Below are 16,262 nucleotides of genomic sequence, written 5' to 3' on the forward strand. Positions count from 1 at the left end.
TTGTCAGCCAGCAGTTGTGGGTCTTCTCCTGTTGTGACCTTATCAGCCAGCAGTTGTGGATCTTCTCTGCTGTGACCTTGTCAGCCAGCAGTCGTTGATCGGCTCCCGACACATGGCTGGCGGTGGTGGCCATGCAGATTCGCACTGAATTCGGGCAGATGGTGAAGAGACTGTGGAGCCAGAGGATGGTGGGCCATTTCATTTATTAGAGTCTTACAATGGCAGATGAGCAAGCAGTCAGAGAAAACCACTTCTGTCTCTCAGGGCTTGAGCAAACAGGCCAGGGGGAAAAACCCCTTCTCAGGCAAACAATGGCAAAAATGGCCCCTCCCAATGGCAGCAGGCAATCCGCAATCTACACCTGCAGCCTTACATAGAGTATACACACGTAGTGCTGCCCCGTGCTCATGCGCCAATCAGGTGAGCAAGCCTAACACACTTGTTTGCCCAACAGGGCCACATTTTCTATTTGCACTGGGCCCTGCAAATGATGTTTCTGCACTTGAGAATGGATTAAGGAAGACATGAATAATCAAACGACAGCAGATGGAGGGGAGCTTCATTGTTCAACATTTCATGTCACCTTTATGTCCCCACTCACTCACGGAACTTATTCTTGTGCTGCCTTTTTCGTTGTTAAGAAATCTTTTGGCCCTGACCGGTTGGCTCAGCGGTAGAGCGTCGGCCTAGCGTGCGGAGGACCCGGGTTCGATTCCCGGCCAGGGCACACAGGAGAAGCGCCCATTTGCTTCTCCACCCCTCCGCCGCGCTTTCCTCTCTGTCTCTCTCTTCCCCTCCCGCAGCCAAGGCTCCATTGGAGCAGAGATGGCCCGGGCGCTGGGCATGGCTCTGTGGCCTCTGCCTCAGGCGCTAGAGTGGCTCTGGTCGCAACATGGCGACGCCCAGGATGGGCAGAGCATCGCCCCCTGGTGGGCAGAGCGTCGCCCCTGGTGGGCGTGCCGGGTGGATCCTGGTGCGTGCCGGGTGGATCCCGGTCGGGCCCATGCGGGAGTCTGTCTGACTGTCTCTCCCTGTTTCCAGCTTCAGAAAAATGAAAAAAAAGAAAAAGAAAAGAAATCTTTTATCATCAGGACATGCATTACACCTTTTTTAAGCAACTTTTTAATCTGCTTGTAACAATGTTTTATTTAGCTGAAATGTTATTTCAATTGTAAAACTATCTCTGGTTACAAAAGAAAATCAACAAAAACCTTATTTAAATTTCACTTGCTTTTACAAATGCCCTAAGAAGTCTTAAGCTAAACAATATTTTATTTTTCCATTAATGTGAGAGAGGGTCGGGAGAGAGAGAGAGAAGCATCAACTTATTCCACTTAGTTGTTCCATTTACTTGTGCACTCCCTGGTTGCTTCTCATATGTGCCCTGACCAGGGATCGAACCCACAACCTCAGTATATTGGGTTGATGCTCTATTAACTGAGCCACCTGGCCAAGGCTGTTAAACAATATTTTAAATAGAAAAACACTAATTTCTAAATAGTTTGGTATATTATTTTGGTGGTTTATGTACATATATTACCTGGTTTATTTTATAGGAAACCTAACTAGAAATCTATCACATTAAGCACTGTAAAATAAAGACAAGAACTAATCACTCTTTAACAAAAAGACACCATCTGCAACAATTGCAAGTATCAAAGATATTATTTACTGGTTGATAACTGAATACTACAAAATAAGAAACAAAATACATTTATTTACTGGATTGTTTTTCAGAGTACAGCTGCCCTTTGGCACCCAAAACGAGGATTTCCCATAAATAAAAGCTGCAAAGTAATTCATGTAGTGGTTAGGTCAATGCTTTTGTCTTCCCTATTGTTTTCTTCTTATTCCTCACCCCACTCACCTCCCTCAGTTGCACCCTATTATTAAAAACATTAGGTACCACCTGACCAGGTGGTGGTGCAGTGGATAGAGAATCAGACTGGGATGCGGAAGACCCGGGTTTGAGACCCCAAGGTTGCCAGTTTGAGCGCGGGCTCATCTGGTTGGAGCAAAAACTCACCAGCTTGGACCCAAGCTTGCTGGCTCGAGCAAGGGGTTACTCGGTCTACTGAAGGCCTGTGGTCAAGGCATATATAAGAAAGCAATCGATGAACAACTAAGGTGTTGTGACGAAAAACTGTTGATTGATGCTTCTCATCTCTCTCTCTGTTCCTGTCTGTCTGTCCCTATCTATCCCTCTCTCTGACTCTCTCTCTGTCTCTGAAAAAAACAAACAAACAAAAAAACCATTAGGTACCTAGGATTTATGCTTCAAATCAAGACATCATTTGCCTGACCTGTGGTGGCGCAGTGGATAAAGCGTCGACCTGGAAATGCTGAGGTCGCCAGTTCGAAATCCTGGGCTTGCCTGGTCAAGGCACATATGGGAGTTGATGCTTCCAGCTCCTCCCCACCTTCTCTCTCTGTCTCTCTCTCCTCTCTCTCTCCCTCTCTCTCTCTCCCTTTCTCCTCTCTAAAATGAATTTAAAAAAAAAAAAAAAAAAAAAAAAGACATCATTTGAGTAATTTCTTCCTTTCTTTTTTTTTTTTAAAGTGAGAAGAGGGGAGATAGACTCCTGCATGCGCCCCAACTGGGATCCACCTGGCAACCCCCATCTGGGGCTGATGCTCCAATCAACTGAGATATCCTCAGCGCCTGAGGCTGATGCTCAAACCAATTGAGCCACTGGCTGTGAGAGGGGAGGACAGAGAGAAGGGCAGATGGTCGCGTCTCATATGTGCCCTGACTAGGGAATCAATCCCCGGATATCCACATGCCAGGCCAACACTCTATCCACTGAGCCAAACGGCCAGTGCCCATTTGGGTAATTTCAAATGATGTTCAGCTCCTCGTGTAAAAAAAGATTTTTTGTGGTCACAATAACTTCAGAAAGTAATTCTAGTCAAATAACCTGACATATCACGCTTCAACAATTACAAAACCATGATTTTGACACGTGGCAATTTATAACTTAGGGAAATGTGAAATGCTAAAAGATGTGAACAGTTGTTCTTCTATTTAAGTTTAGAGTGCTGCAAAATTCCTGTAATGATTTTATTTTTCCAGCCCTTGATATAGCACACTAAGTCATAAAGTACAAATCCAAGGAAGATAATGCCCTCAAGTTAGATAACTTTGGTAAATCAAAACAGTACTCTTTTTTTTTTTTTTTTTTTTTTTTTTTTTTTTTTTTATTTTATTTTATTCATTTTAGAGAGGAGAGAGAAAGCGAGAGGAAAGAGAGACAGAGAGAGAAGGTGGGGAGGAGCTGGAAGCATCAACTCCCATATGTGCCTTGACCAGGCAAGCCCAGGGTTTCGAACCGGCGACCTCAGCATTTCCAAGTCGACGCTTTATCCACTGCACCACCACAGGTCAGGCAAAACAGTACTCTTTAATACAATAAAATAATATTATATATTACTTTAGTGATAATTTTCACTCCAAAAATGTCATTTAAGTATCAAATTAAAACACTCTGTGGTTTTTTTTAAGTTATTGATTTTAAGAAAGGGGGGGAGGAAGGGAGGAAGAAAGAGAGAGAGAGAAACACTGATTTGTTGTTCTACTTATTTATGCATTCATTGGTTGACTCTTATATGTGCCCTGATTGGGGACCAAACCCGCAACCTTGGTGTATCAGGACAATGCTCTAACCAACTGAGCTATCCAGCCAAGGCCAAAACATTGTGGCTTCTAATGATGGTTTATAGCAGAGTAAGTTATTTTATACAAATATCTTTTAAAACTATACTATTTCTCCTTTTAAGTGAGTTCCCTCTTGAAGTCGACTGCGGCGGGGCAATTGTGTCTATTTAGAGGTGGCACTGCTCCGCTCTGGGGTTCGTGCACAGCCAGGTAGCATTCCATTGCATGCAAAGCTTTCAAGTTCTACCTGAAGGAGACTGACAACGCAACACCAATTTCCAAGTACTTTCCAAAAATTGTTAAATTTTCACATAAATACTGGAGTCCTTAAAACCACCTATTTCAAACAATACAAATAATTTCAGATGACCTGTTATATTTAGAAACTCTGCACCTCTTTGTTTTGATCAAGTCACATGGATTTTCTTCAGCTTATTAAAAATTTCTACCTAAAATATAGCTGTATCTTTTATTACCATTTGAAAATATCATACTTGCCATCAGTCCAGGGGTCCCCAAACTATGGCCCGCGGGCCACATGCGGCCCCCTGAGGCCATTTATCTGGCCCCTGCCGCACTTCCGGAAGGAGCACTTCTTTCATTGGTGGTCAGTGAGAGGAGCACATTGACCATCTCATTAGCCAAAAGCAGGCCCATAGTTCCCATTGAAATACTGGTCAGTTTGTTGATTTAAATTTACTTTTTTTATTGTAAATATTGTATTTGTTCCCGTTTTGTTTTTTTACTTTAAAATAAGATTATGTGCAGTGTGCATAGGGATTTGTTCATAGTTCTTTTTACAGTCTGGCCCTCCAACGTTCTGAGGGACAGTGAACTGGCCCCCTGTGTAAAAAGTTTGGGGACCCCTGCATCAGTCCTTAGAGATAACTCCTGAGACTGACTCCCATTACCGTGATTATGGCTTCTTCCCCAAGACAGTTTTTTGGGGGGTCCGAGGATGTAGTTTTATATAAGTCTTTCATCTACTGCAACCATATTTGTAAATGAAATATTAGTGGACTGAAGTTCCAATGTTTTCTCTATCAGATCAGCTACAGAGTGTTCATGCCGCACCAATAAGAGACTTCACAATAGAAGGCAGTCCCCACTCTGAGCCGAGAAGTCTATGGCTGTGCACCTTTCCAGGAGGATCTATGTCTGTCCAATACATCAACTCCAGCCACAGTCGCAGGACTTGGGCATTTTTGCATTGCAGCTGTTGTAACAGTTTCCCATGGGTGGTCAAAGACATGCTCCAAAGACTACTACATCTTCATGGTGTCAGCGCCCTGTGTGATGTTTCGTGGTGCAAAGAGGCAAAGAGCTTGTGCTGCCTTTATTGTCATTTGATTCTTGTTCCAAAATGCCGTTCTCAATATGTGTATGCAGGTTCAAACTGTATATTTTGGTTCCAAAATTGAAGGGTAAATATTATCAGATGGGTAATTGAGCAAAGAGAATGCCTATGGTTCTTACATGATGAGCACACTGGATATCCTCAGAACCCATCCCAGCAGTAAATCTAAAGCCAGCAATTCACCAGATTCCCTCCCTTCTCTGAGCCCGTCAATTCATAACCATCCACCAGGTAACTCAGGCATCAAGTCTTGACTTAACAACACTTACTGGAGCATTACAGGCATACAATCACGTACACACATTATGTGTACAATTTGATGAGCTTTGGCATCTGTACACACATGTCGGACCATCACTCCAATTGACGGAATAGACATATCCACCCCCAGTAAGTTTTCCTGTGCCTCTCGCAATTCATTTGCACCTTCAGCTGCGCTGCAGGCAACTATTGATCCACTTCCTGCCATGACAGGTTAGTTGGCATTTTCTAGAATTTTTATGAGTGGAATTTGCTATTATCTTTTCTCCATCTCTTCCCCTCAGTCTCTACCTGCAGGCCCTTGACTTTTGACATTATCTTGTGCTTTCTTCCCATCACACTTCAGAGGCCTCCGACACCTTTTATTGCCCCCTCCACTGATGGTCCAGGTCCTCCATTACAGACTACCATAGACTATGTCACAACAGATGACAGATGTCAGACTACCATAAATCAAGTCACAACAGATGATAGATGTCATAGACCAGCACGATAACCTTTTAGGGGAGTCTCCCTGCCTGAAGATGGTCCTTCTTTTTTTTTTTTTTTTTTTTTTAAATTACTTCTTTTTTTAATTTAATTTAATTTTATTTATTCATTTTTTTTTTTAGAGAGGAGAGAGAAATGGAGAAAGAGAGACAGAGAGCAGAAGGTGGGAAGGAGCTGGAAGCATCAACTCCCATATGTGCCTTGACCAGGCAAGCCCAGGGTTTCGAACCGGCGACCTCAGCATTTCCAGGTCGACGCTTTATCCACTGCGCCACCACAGGTCAGGCGAAGATGGTCCTTCTTTAATCACCCATGTCACCAGCTATTTTTGCTCCGAGGACACAGTTGCAATCATGTCATTCTCCAGAATGAAGCTGGGCCCGTTTCTATGTCTGCAGAACCTCAGCATTTATAGAGTCTTCCAGCAACTCACCACTGTCACCTGTGGCCTCTTGCACCACTGTCTTTGCTGTGTGATTTTATTTTTTAGGAGTTGTCTCATCTCCATAACTAAATTATCAACCTCCTCACTTGAGACTGTGCCCTGCTGGAGGGGCACTGCAATAAAGTTTTGTGAATGTACACAGAGGAGTGTACACGACTTTGGCACAGATGAGAAAAGACTCAGAAGGCTTCAGAACCTTCTGGTTGTGATTATGATTATTAGAAAGCCACACAGCGGCCCTGGCCAGTTTGTTCAGTGGTAGAGCGTCGGCCTGGTGTGCGGGAGTCCTGGGTTCGATTCCCGGCCAGGGCACACAGGAGAAGCGCCCATCTGCTTCTCCACCCCTCCCCCTCTCCTTCTTCTTTGTCTCTCTCTTCCCCTCCCGTAACCAAGGCTCCATTGGAGCAAAGTTGATCCGGGTGCTGAGGATGGCTCCATGGCCTCTGCCTCAGGCGCTAGAATGGCTCTGGTCGCAACAGAGCAATGCCCCAGATGGGCAGAGCATCGCCCCCTGGTGGTCATGCCGGGTGGATCCCGTTCGGGCGCATGCGGGAGTGTCTGCCTCCCCGTTTCCAACTTCAGAAAAATACAAAATAAATAAATAAAAAATAAAATTTCCCTAGATGACTTGTATGCTCATTAACATTTGAGAAATACCATCATACACTTTCTCTCATCAACTTTGGGAGATACAAGAAAATCTGGGAATGCAAATCAAAACTACAATGGAAGCCTTACTGGCAGTGGCACAGTGGATAGAGCATTCACCTGGGATGCTGAGGACCCAGGGTTGAGACCCTGAGGTCGCTGGCTTGAATGTGGGGTTGCCAGCTTGAGTGTGGGATCATTGACACAATCCCATAGTCGCTGGCTTGAAGCCCAATGTTGCTGGCTTGAGCAAGGGGCCACTGGCTGGGCTAGAGCTGCCCCACCCCATCAAGGAACATATGAGAAGCAATCAATGAACAACTAAAGTGACACAACTACGAGTTGATACTCCTCACCTCTCTCATTTCCTGTCTCTCTCTCTCTCTCCCTATCTCAAAAAACAAACTGTAGTGACATACCATTTCACACCCATTAGGATGGGAAGAAAAAGAAAAAAGGAAGAAGAAGAAGAAAGAAAGAGGAGGAGGAAGAGAAGGCAAGTGTTAGCAACAGAAACCCCCTGCATTGCTCATGAGAATTTAAAATGGTATAGCTTCTGTGGAAAAAACTATGGAAGCTCCTCAAAAAATTAAAAATAGAATTACCATATGACCTAGCAATTCCACTTCTGGGTACCTACCCAAAGGTAACAAAAGCAGGGACAAAACATGTATTTGCACACTCATATTCAAAGCAGCATTACTCACAGTAGGCAAAAGGTGGCAGCAGCCCAAATGTCAGTGGATGGATTACTCCAGGGAAAGTAAAACAGAGTCTAAACATACAGTGTAATATTGTTCAGCCTTAAAAAGGAAGGCACCCAACTGGGTCCTGCTTCAATAGTGGAAAGGAAGGTCATTGAGCTAAAGCCTGCCAGGCTTACACGCCTCTGCTGTGAGGAAACAGGGACACTGGAAGGTGGGCTTCCCCCTCGCTCCTCTAAGGGAGGGTTCAGTCTCTTCCAGCCCTGCTCCAGCCACCTATGACCTAACCTTGCCCAGAAAGCTGGGGTTTGCCACTGAAGGCTGAAGGTGCCCAGGGCCGTCGACCCCATCTACGACACTGTGGACGAGCCTAGGGTATTTCTTCCAAGAAGCAGGTAAACTGATCTCATTCGCACAAGGGCCACTTAACTATGTTTTGCCTGAACAGTCAGGTTTTTTATTCTTCCCTCAAAGATCTCTGTTGTGGGTGTTGATAGTCCTACTTTCTGCTGCTTTGCTTGATATATAGTGTTTCCTTTATCCCTCCTACCTCAATGCCCCACTCATATTTCAGGCTGGGACCTACTCCTAATTTAGAGCTCTCTTTCCTCCTTTTGCCAACTTGTATTATGAATTTACCTTTGCCACCCAGCTTAGTGTATCCCAAGGTTCTCTTTACCAGGCCACAGTCACAGAGCTCCAGGGAAAAGCAACCTGGTCTCAACTCTCCAGGCAGAGGAGAACAGAAGCTCCATATCCACGCATGCTGCAAATGGCTCTTTCCAGGCTACCTGAATCATTACCAGCTAGAAGCAGCGGTCATTGGGACTTGGACATGAGCTTCAAAGTATAGTGACTGGTGACAACAATTCCAGTGCCATGCGGTCTTTTCCTGTGAGGAACTTTCCTGGACTCCTGCTCCCTGTGACAGATCCTAACAGACTGAACTGTGGTAGGGTTGCATTTTTCAGGAATTTGGCATGGTGATGGGGCCAACTTGGACTTGGTGAACATGTTAAGGTCACTACTTTTTTAGGGATTCTTGCTGTATTGGCCAAGAGTTTGCTTAAAGGCTTTTAATCACTGTAAAAAAAAATAGAGGACTGGATGAAGAAGATGGGGCACATATACACCATGATATACTATTCAGCTAGGAGAAATGATGACATCGGATCACTTGCAGTGGAATAGTGGAGTCTTGGTAGCATTGTGTGGGGTGAAATGGGTGAATCATAAAAAAACAGGAACTGCAGGATTCCATACATTGGTGGGACATAGAAGTGAGACTAAGAGGCATGGACGGGAGTGTGGTGGTTACGGGGGGTGGGGGGAGGGAAGGAGGAAGAGGAGGAGGGGGAGGGGTACAGAGAGAACTGGATGGAGGGTGGCGGAGGACGATCTCTCTTCAGGTGATGGGTATGCAACAGAACTAAAGGACAAGATAACCTGGAAATGTTTTCTTTGAAAGTATGTTCCCTGATTTATTGATGTCACCCCATTAAAATAAAAATTTATTAAAAAAAAAAAAAGGAAGGCACCCCTGACATATGCTACAAGAGGGATGAACCTTAAGAACATTATGCTCAGTGAAATAAACCAGACACAAAAGGACAAAAACTATATGATTCTACTTATATTAGGTCCCTACTGATGTCAAATTCATAGGGACAAAACATAATGGTGGTTGTCAGGGCCAAAGGAAGGGGACCAGAAGTTCTTTAATGGGGACAGAGTTTCAGTTGGGCAAAATGAAGAAGTTCTGTGGATGGATGGGGATGGTGGTTGTACAACATTGTGAATGTACTTAACAGCATTGAACTGTACCCTTAAAAATGGTTAAGATGGGGCCCTGGCCGGTTGGCTCAGCGGTAGAGCGTCGGCCTGGTGTCCGGGGGACCCGGGTTCGATTCCCAGCCAGGGCACATAGTAGAAGCGCCCATTTGCTTCTCCACCCCCTACCCCTCCTTCCTCTCTGTCTCCCTCTTCCCCTCCCGCAGCCAAGGCTCCATTGGAGCAAAGATGGCCCGGGCGCTGGGGATGGCTCCTTGGCCTCTGCCTCAGGCGCGCTAGAGTGGCTCTGGTCTCTCGAGGCAGAGGGACGCCCCGGAGAGGCAGAGCATCTCCCCCTGGTGGGCAGAGCGTCGCCCCTGGTGGGCGTGCCGGGTGGATCCCGGTCGGGCGCATGCGGGAGGGAGTCTGTCTGACTGTCTCTCCCTGTTTTCAGCTTCGGAAAAATACAAAAAAAAAAAAAAAGGTTAAGATGGTAAATTTTATGTGATGCATAGTTTACCACAATTTTTAAAATTCTTTAAAACAAAAAAGGAAATCTGAGGAAGATTATGGGAAAGCTTCAGGCTTACAGTAGGAGTTTACCGTACTATTCTTTCTTGCTTCTTAGCCTTAAAATGTCAATCTTTACTCCGTTTTCCCTACAACTACCATCGTCCCCTTTGAAACACTTCATAGGAACAAATTAGAATAATGTGTGGACATATTTTAAAGTTCCTTTCCTCTAGTTTATCATTCCCACCGTGACCCAAAAGGCATTAATTAACCCCACAGCCTATTTGACAAAAATATGAAAATAGAAAAAAGGTATTTATTTCACAGGTATTTACCAAAGAGGCCATACAATGAGTTTCTTTTATACATGTGCACAGGTTGATGGTTCAGGAGGACTTGTGTTGAAGTTGTCAGCATGGGGATCTATGTCTAGTCTTCTTTTAGAAGGCTATTCATTCAAGGTTCTCCACTAAGTAAGGAAGGCCCTGGCCTATATGCACACTGTCAGGCATTTATGCCTATATGGCTCAACTGTGCATATGCTACGTATAATGATCATAATAAAAACAAGGAATACTTGTTAACTGTTTCAGGAGATGCGAGAGGAAGGAATGTGGTTGGGATGGAAGAGAAGTCCTTATTTCTACTTAGCGACAATCAACAGGTGATATCTAAAACTGAAAGACAGAAAGGAAGGAAGGGAGGGAGGGAAGGAGGAAAAATGAAAGAAAAGAAGGAAGGAGGAGAGAGAGAAAGAGACAGAGAGAGAGGGAGAGAGGGAGAAAGGGAAAGGGAGAGAGAGGAACAAGAAAAAAGAGAAAGGAAACAGGTTATTTAGAAACATGGAGGAAAATAAAAGATTTGAAAGTGGCTGCCTTTGATAAGTGGAACCTGGAGGAGAGCAGGTGAGGTTAAGGTCTGGTTATTGACTTTTAAAATTTATATATATATATATGTACACACACACACACATATGTATGTATATAAATATAATATTGTCTTAGTCTGCTCTGCCTCCTAGAACAAAAAGTGCTGGCCCTGGCCAGTTGGCTCAGCGGTAAAGCGTCGGCCTGGTGTGCAGGAGTCCCGGGTTTGATTCCCGGCCAGGGCACACAGGAGAAGCGCCCATCTGCTTCTCCACCCCTGCCCCTCTCCTTCCTCTCTGCCTCTCTCTTCCCCTCCTGCAGCCAAGGCTCCATTGGAGCAAAGATGGCCTGGGCGCTGGGGATGGCTCTGTGGCCTCTGCCTCAGGCGCTAGAATGGCTCTGATTGCGGTAGAGCGACGCCCCAAGATGGGCAGAGCAGCGCCCCCCGGTGGGCATGCCGGGTGGATCCCGGTCGGGCGCATGCGGGAGTCTGTCTGACTGCCTCCTCGTTTCCAACTTCAGAAAAATTCAAAAAAAGTGCCGTAGTCTGGGAAATTTAAACAAAAACCATTGATTTCTCACAGTTCTGGTGGCTGGAAGTCCAAGATCAAGTTGTTAGCAGATTCATGTATCATGACAGCCTGATTCCGGGTCACAGATAACTGTCTTCTTGCTGTGTCCTCATGTGGTAGAGGGGTATTCTGCAGCTTCTTTCATAAAAGCACTAATCTTATCCATGAGGACTCTGTCTAATCACCTCCCAAAAGGCTCCACCTCCTGATACTTTGATTACCAATGATAAAATCGAAAGTTACCTATATAAGTCAAACACCCAGCACAGTATCTGGCCCAAAATAGATGCTTAACAGATGTCTTTGCTCTCCCTTCCATCACTACCATGGCAGTACATAAATTACTGAGGTTTATGGGGAACTTATCTTCAACCCTTTCCTCCGTAGCTCACTGTGACTACTGTCCAAAGCAATCCATCATTAACTCTTCAAAGAAAGTTTTTTTTTTTTATTCATTTTTAGAGAGAGAGGAGATATAGAAGGGGGAAGGAGCAGGAAGCATCAACTCCCATATGTGCCTTGACCAGGCAAGCCCGGGGTTTTGAACCAGCGACCTCAGCGTTCCAGGTTGACGCTTTATCCACTGCACCACCACAGGTCAGGCCCTTCAAAGAAAGTTTGAGAGGCTTTGCATGAAACAGAAAAGTGACTGCAAGAAAAACTTATAATAATCATCTGAAATGCAAGTGTAAACAACAGTGAGATTCCATTTTTCACCCATCCTACTGGTGGATGAGCCACTCCATTCAACTTCCAGAAGCAACTTACCCACAGCTGTCAAAATTACTTCAGGTACATTTCAGTTGGTCCAGCAATTCCAAATCCAGAAACTGCCGGGGTCCAGCCCCGGGGGGAATCCAGGGGTCCCACAGGAGGAGACGGCGTTGGCGAAATCGAGTGAGAGAGCCGAATACTTTTCTTTCTCTTTATTCTCTAGTTAGCATTTACTGCCAGGCATCTCAGCCAATGGCTGGTCTAACTTTACTTTTTATGCACACACACTAAGTTACAATCACATGGTATTTTGAATACATCATTGTTTTAGTTTCACTATGGTTACATATTTCCAGATAACAGTTAATTCATATCTATAAGCTACAAATCAGGTGGTAAGTCATTCAAAGTACAGTTATAGCCCTGGCCGGTTGGCTCAGCGGTAGAGTGTCGGCCTGGCGTGCGGGGGACCCGGGTTCGATTCCCGGCCAGGGCACATAAGAGAAGCACCCATTTGCTTCTCCACCCCTCCCCCTCCTTCCTCTCTGTCTCTCTCTTCCCCTCCCGCAGCCAAGGCTCCATTGGAGCAAAGATGGCGCGGGCGCTGGGGATGGCTCCTTGGCCTCTGCCCCAGGCGCTAGAGTGGCTCTGGTCGCGTCAGAGCATCGCCCCCTTGTGGGCAGAGCGTCGCCCCTGGTGGGCTTGCCGGGTGGATCCCAGTCGGGCGCATGTGGGAGTCTGTCTGACTGTCTCTCTCCGTTTCCAGCTTCAGAAAAATACAAAAAAAAAAAAAAAAGTACAGTTATACAATAACTTGAATAGTAATAACAATATCGGCACAAACTTCTAAAAGATTAGTACTAATTAATAACTCTATTTTACTGTTGTTGTGAGTCAAGGGCGCAGAGAGAGATAGCAGACGAAATCATCAAGGACTAGCAAAGGACCACCGCTTGCTCAGGCAAATGGCCTTGAGTTCATGCAGTGTCCTAATTCTTTTTTCACAAGACTACAAAAGGCTTGCTATTTAAGAAACTGACATAGCATTAAGAGTAACTTTTACTTAAAGATACATAGAGTGCACCTGCAAGATAGCTAATAGCAACATAATATCAGAAGGCATTAATTGCTATCGCTGCAATGAATCCCACTACATTCTTCTCCTTATTCTTGGAAAATACAAAAATCTCATGAGAATGCTTAACTGAGAAAAGCCCAGCAACTGCCTTCAGTCACAAAACAAGTCTTTTAACAAAACATTCTTTACTTGCCAGCTGCACTCCCATCCAAGGCCATGCAACGGGTCACTCCACTACACCTTACCTAAGATTCTAATGTCTAGTTAAACTTTATTCATTTACTATATTCATACACTAGTTAAGTTCTAACTTTATTCTTTCTAACATGATTAATAAGAAGAAATTCTCCTACAAACTTAACCCTTTATGAGGGATATCATGGCCAGCCTCTTATGTTATGAGCCCAGTTCAAGGGGCTTACAGGCTTTTCTGTGGAACTTACACCTTCTGTCTCATTTCCAAAGAAATTACTACAAATCTACAGGGAAAGCACGGTACTATTATCCCTGTGCCATAAATAATAGCACACACCCAGGAAAGGGGGGATATAAGGCCAGATTAATTCAAAAGGTCAAAGGGGGAAGTATCGTTGTGCCTTTCCTCTGGGGTGCCTTTGTCAACCCACAGTTATTAGTCTTCATTGCAGTGACTTTATCAACCAGCAGTCATTGGTCTTCTTCTGCTGTGACTTTGTCAGCCAGCAGTTGTGGATCTTCTCCTGCTGTGACCTTGTTAGCCAGCATTAGTGGATCGGCTCCTGACAAGAAACTTCCCCTATAGACATACTCACACACAAATAAAATATGTGAAAAAGCAGCTTATAATATAAAAAAAAATTAGTAACAATCCAACTGTCCTACAGCAGAGGACAAGTTGGATACTTGTGGCACATCTAGACAACAAAACCAGGGAGCTCTTTTGTACCAGATTGGGATTATCTCCAAGAAACACATAAGTGGAGAAAACAAGGTGGGAAATAAAGCTATGTTTGTACAGGCATACCTCATTTTATTGCACTTCACGGATACTGTGCTTTCATCAACATCAAGGCCAGACCCTCTACCATAAGATTATGATTCACTAAAGGCTCAAATGTGGTTAGCATTTCTTAGCAAAATAGTATTTTAAAATTGAGATATTCACAGTTTTATGTTCATAGATACATAGAATATTTTGATAGTTGCCAGATGAAAGGGGGTTGGGGGAGATGGATGAAAAAGGGGCAGGGATTAAGATATACAAATTGCCAGCTATAAAAAATTACAGGGAGCCTGACCAGGTGGTGGCGCAGTGGATAGAGCGTTGGACTGGGATGCTGAGAACCCAGGTTCAAGACCCCGAGGTCACCAGCTTGAGTGTGGGCTCATCTGGTTCGAGCAAAGCTCACCAGCTTGGACCTAAGGTCGCTGGCTTGAGCGAGGGGTTACTCAGTCTGCTGAAGGTCCACGGTCAAGGCACATATAAGAAAGCAATCAGCCCTGGCCGGTTGGTTCAGCGGTAGAGTGTCGGCCTAGCGTGCGGAGGACCCGGGTTTGATTCCCGGCCAGGGCACACAGGAGAAGCGCCCATTTGCTTCTCCACCCCTCCGCCGCGCTTTCCTCTCTGTCTCTCTCTTCCCCTCCCGTAGCTAAGGCTCCATTGGAGCGAAGATGGCCCGGGCGCTGGGGATGGCTCTGTGGCCTCTGCCTCAGGCGCTAGAGTGGCTCTGGTTGCAACGTGGCAACGCCCAGGATGGGCAGAGCATCGCCCCCTGGTGGGCAGAGCGTCGCCCCCTGGTGGGTGTGCCGGGTGGATCCCGGTCGGGCGCATGCAGGAGTCTGTCTGACTGTCTCTCCCTGTTTCCAGCTTCAGAAAAATGAAAAAAAAAAAAAAAAAAAAAAAAAAAAAAAAAAGCAATCAATGAACAACTAAGGTGTCAAAACGAAAAACTGATGATTGATGCTTCTCATCTCTTCTCCATTTCTGTCTGTTCCTATCTATCCCTCTCTCTGACTCTCTCTCTGTTTCTGTAAAAAAAAAAAGTTACAGGGATGTAGAAGTACAGCAGAGGGAATATAGTCAATAATATTGTAATATTGTACATGTGGTGTCAGGTGGGTACTAAATTTATGGGGGAGTGATCACTTTTAAGTTATATAAATGTCTAATCACTGTTGTACATTTAAAACAAATATATACATAATATTGTATGTCAACTGTTAATGAAAAAAAATTTTTTTTTATTCAGTGAGAGGAGGGGAGGCAGAGAGACAGATTCCTGCAAGTGCCCCAACTGGAATCCACCAGGCAAACCCACTAGAGGGGCGATGCTCTCCCCATCTGGGGCATTGCTCCATTGCTCAGCAACCAAGCTCTTATCTCCTGAGGAGGAGGCCATAGAGTCATCCTCAGCGCCTGGGGCCAACTAGCTCCAATTGAGCCATGGAAGAAGAAAGAAGAAGAAGGAGAAGGAGAAGGAGAAAGAGAAGAAGAAGAAGAGGAAGAAGGAAAGAGAGAGAGAGAGAGAGAGCAAGAGAGAGAGAGAGAGAGGGAGAAGCAAGAAGGGAAGGGGTGGAGAAGCAGATGGGTGCTTCTCCTGTGTGCCCTGGCTGAGAATTGACCCTGAGACATCCACAAGCTGGGCCGACGCTCTACCACTAAGCCAACCAGCCAGAGCCAAAAAATTTAAATTATTAAAAAATACGTAGTTGTTTTTCTTTTGAAATAATGTTATTGAACACTTAATAGATGAGTGTAAACATAACTTTCATAGGTACTGGGCAACCAAATAATTCATGTGACTTGCCTTATTGCAGGGTTGGTCTGGAACCAACCCTACAATATCTTTAAGGTGTGTCTGTATTTTGCATAAAATGCTGATGGAAGGATACACAAAGATTCTGTAACAGGGTCCAGGGTGGATGACTCCATATTCCTTTATTTTTTAGCGAGACAAAGAGGGAGAGAGACAGAAAGCCAGGAAGGGAGAGATGAGAAGCATCAAATCGTAGTTGCAGCACTGTAGCTGTTCTTGGCTTCTCATACCCGCCTTGAGTGGGCGGGGCACCCTCCAGCCAAACCAGTGACCTTGGGCTTCAAGGCAGCAGCCTGCGCTCAAGCCGGCAACCTCTGGGTTTAAAACCTGGGTTCTCAGCACCCCAGGTCCACGCTCTATCCACTGTGCCAGCACCTGGTCAGGCCATATTACTT

This window comes from Saccopteryx bilineata, chromosome 9 (assembly GCF_036850765.1).
Source record: "Saccopteryx bilineata isolate mSacBil1 chromosome 9, mSacBil1_pri_phased_curated, whole genome shotgun sequence".
NCBI classification, from domain to species: Eukaryota; Metazoa; Chordata; class Mammalia; order Chiroptera; family Emballonuridae; genus Saccopteryx; species Saccopteryx bilineata.